The sequence below is a fragment of the Mastomys coucha genome, unplaced genomic scaffold (genome assembly GCF_008632895.1).
Source record: "Mastomys coucha isolate ucsf_1 unplaced genomic scaffold, UCSF_Mcou_1 pScaffold13, whole genome shotgun sequence".
Classification (NCBI taxonomy): Eukaryota; Metazoa; Chordata; class Mammalia; order Rodentia; family Muridae; genus Mastomys; species Mastomys coucha.
Window position 1 is genome coordinate 39,780,477 of NW_022196895.1, and position 4,183 is coordinate 39,784,659.

Sequence of the window (4,183 nt, forward strand, 5' to 3'; positions counted from 1 at the left end):
CTAAGACAAATCCTGATTTGTCCACACATCACTATTATGCTTTCCTATTATGGAAAAAAAATGGGTCCTGAAGTGCATGTTTTGAAAGGGTGAGGCTCTCCCAATGTCACTCCACGCTGCCTTAAGGAAAGACGGTAACATTGGTTGCACTTAGAAAGCAAGTGTAAGAGTCAAACCAGCAAATGTTTGCTTTGATTGTTTCTATGGGAATCTTACTAATTTTTGCTTCACGGTGTTCACACTGTCATCTGGTTCTGTTCCATCTCTAGGTTTTGATTTTTAAATCTCCCAGAGAAAGGACAGTCTTCCAAGCTATCAATGCCCCCATTGTTTTCCTAGGGCTCTAAGATGCCTGAAATGCCTCCTCGTCCACACTTTCCTGTGGGTGAATTTCAGTGCACACACACACTCCTGCTGGCTCCCCATGGCTTATACTTGACTTCTGCAGCCGTCTCTGGCTTTTAGAAATTAGTGTCCTAATGTCTGCATCAGGCATCACTCTCATCCTCTTATTTTAACATCATCCTCTAAGAAGCAGATGTATCCTTTCTGAGCTTCAGCACCCTCATCTTTACAAGGTATAAATAACATGAGTACATATCTCACAGGGCTGTTGTGAAAATTTAAGGCGACAATTCAGAGAAATGCTTAGAAATATAACCAATAAAACAAAAATTCAGCATGCTGGTCATTATCACTTTTATTAGCATTTTTTATTACTGTCCCATATGATAAACTTGAACTATACTGACCATTCAAAAGTGTTTTTTGTTCTCTTAGTTTCATAGTACTTATAAAGACTATGAGTTCAATGAGATAATATACACAATCAAGACCAAAAGAAGTACAATGCTGTGCATGACATTCCTTTGTCCAAAGTCCTTATTTTGGAACATTCACTGGCATGTGACAGACAGGTGGTGGGAATGTCTGTTCATAGGTATGTGAATGTGGTCTGTGCATCTCTCAGTGGTGCTACTTTCTAAGTTCCTGTCCAACACTTATCTATAGCTCTAGTCTTTCAAAATATTCCCCACAATTATTAATTACAGTATCTTGAAGCCTTGGAACTACAATTTACAAATGAAAGAACTCAAAGAGAGGCTGAGTATTTTACCAGCCCATGTTCATCAGAATTCTGCTTAGTTATCAAGGTCCTGTCATGACAGAATGATCCTGGTGGTACCCTCACTGTTAACCACTTGAGTAAACTGTGAACATTACAAGGGCTCAAAGTGTCTATCTTTCCAGGTCCAACAGCCAATTTGACCACCCTCCTCTCTACACCCTCACCCCTCACTCACACATATTACTAAATTTAATGAGAAAGCATCCAAGATTTTTGGCAGATAGTATCTCTTTTCTTGGGCTTATCATCACAAAAACAGAGCAAAAACTAAAACTCAAACCAAACACAGCACAGAGAACTCAACAATCTTCCATCTTGAGCTGTTCCTTTTTGGCTTTAAATTTATAATCAATTATTTTTTCTTTAAGATGACAACTTTATATATATATATATATATACATATATATATATATATATATATATGCACACACACACTATTGGTTATTTTATTTATTTACATTTCAAATGTTATTTCCCTTCCAAGTTTCCCCTCAGTAAACCACCTATCCCATCACCCCTCCCCACCCACTCCTGCTTCACTGCCCTATCATTCCCCTATACTGGGGCATCCATCGAGCCTTCACAGAATCAAGGTACTCCCTTGCTATTGATGCCATATAGGGCAATCCTTTGTTACATATGGCTGCTGGAGCCATAGGTTCCTCCATGTGTACTTTTTGGTTGGTCGTTTAGTCTGTGAGAACTCTGGGGGCTCTGGTTGGTTGATATTGTTCTTCCTATGGGGTTGCAAACCCCTTCAGCTCATTCAGTACTTCCCCTAACTCCTCCATTGGGGTCCCCATGCAGAGTTGACTGTGAGCATTCACATCTGTTTTGGTCAGACTCTGGCAGAGCCTCTCAGGGGACAGCCAAACCAGGCTCCTGTCAACAAGCACTTCTTGGCATCAGCAAAAGTGTCTGGGTCTGGTATCTGCAGATGGGATGGATCCCTAAGTGGGGCTGTCTATATATGGCCTTTCCTTCAGTCTCTGCTCCACTCTTTGTCGCTGTATTTCCTTTAGACAGGAGCAATTCTGGTTTAATATTTTTGAGATGCATGGGTGGCCTTATCCCTCAAATGGGGGTTGTGCCTAAAATATGGATATGGTCTCTATGGGTTTTCTCTCCCTCTTTTTGGGTATTTCAGCTAATGTCATCCTTGTTGAATGTCATCAAACCCATGGCTGAAATCAACCAAGTAGAAACAAAAAGAACTATACAAAGAATCAACAAACCAGGATCTGGTTCTTTGAGAAAATAAAGAAGATAGATAAACCATTAACCAGACTAAGATGAGGGCACAGAGACAGTATCCAAATTAACAAAATCAGAAATGAAAAGGAAGACATAACAACAGAAAGTGAAGTAATTAAAAGAATCATCAGATCCTACTTCAAAAGTCTATACTCAACAAAACTGGAAAATATAGATAAAATGGATGACTTTCTAGACAGATACCAGGTGCCAAAGTTAAACCAGAATCAGATAAAACATCTAAACAGTCAGATCACCTCTAAAGAAATAGAAGCAGTCATTAAAAGTCTCCCAACCAAAAAAAGTCCATGACCAGTTGGTTTTAGTACAGAATTCTATCAGACCTTCAAAAAAGACCTAATGCCAATACTCTTCAAACTATTCCATAAACAGAAGGAACACAACCCAATTCATTCTATGAAGCCACATTACTCCATTACTTAAACCAAACAAAGACCATGATTAATTAGGCTTCATCCCAGAAATGCAGGGATGGTTCAATGTATGGAAATCAATGCAATCCACTATGTAAACAAACTCAAAGGAAAAAAAAATCTCATTAGATGCTGAAGAGGCATTTGATAAAATACAACACCCCTTCATGTTAAAAGTCTTGGAAAGATCAGGAATTCAAGGCTCATATCTAAACATAATAAAAACAATATACAGCAAACTAATAGCCAACATCAAAATAAATGGAGAGAAACTTGAAGAATCTCACTAAAATCAGGGACCAGACAAAGATGCCCACTCTCTCCCTATCTATTCAATATAGTACTCAAAGTTCTAGCCAGAGCAATTACACAACAAAAGAAGGTCAAAGAGATATAAATTGCAAAGGAAGAAGTCAAAAGATCACTATTTGCCGATGATATGATAGTATACTTAAGTTACCCCAAAAATTCTACCAGAGAACTCCTCCAGCTAATAATCAACTTCAGCAATGTGGCTGGATATAAAATTAATTCCAACAAATCAGTGGTCTTCCTCTACTCAAAGGGTAAACAGACTGAGAAAGAAATTAGGGAAACAACACCCTTAACAGTAGTCACAAGTAATATAAAATATCTAACCAAGCAAGTGAAAGATGACAACTTGTTAATACACTTCTATTTCTCCTCACTGTTGGGCATTCTGGCTGTCACCCCCATTGAGTCCTAAGAGTCTCTCACATCCCAAGTTTCTGGTACTTTCTATAGGTTCCCCCATCTGCCCATCCCCACCCCCAGCAACAGCATATTTCCATTCATACTCCTGGCCCTCTGGGCTTCTCTACTGTCTTCACTCATACCTAATCCTGCCTCCCTTTTACATTAACCCTCCACTCTTTCATCCAGGTCCCTCTCTCTTTCTCCCTCCTGTGATTATTTTGTTGCCCCTTCAAAGTGGGATTGATGCATCCTCACTTGAGCCTTCATTCTTATATAACTTCTTAGGGTATACAGAGTGTATCACAGGTGTTCTGTACTTTTTGGCTAATATCCACTTTTCAGTGAGTACATACTATGTATGCCCTTTTGTGTTTGGGTGACCTTCCTCAGGGTGATATTTCTAGTTCCATCCATTTTTCTGCAAAATTCACGATGTCCTTGTTTTAATAACTGAATAGCTTTCTATTGTGTAAATGAACCATATTTTCTGTATACAGTCTTTGGTAGAGGGACATCTGAGTTGATTCCAGTTTCTGGGTATTATGAACAAGGCTGCTATGAACATAGTGGAGCACATGTCCTTGTGGTATGGTGGAGCATCTTTTGAGTATATGCCCAGGATTGGTATAGTTGGGTTTTCAGGTAGAAC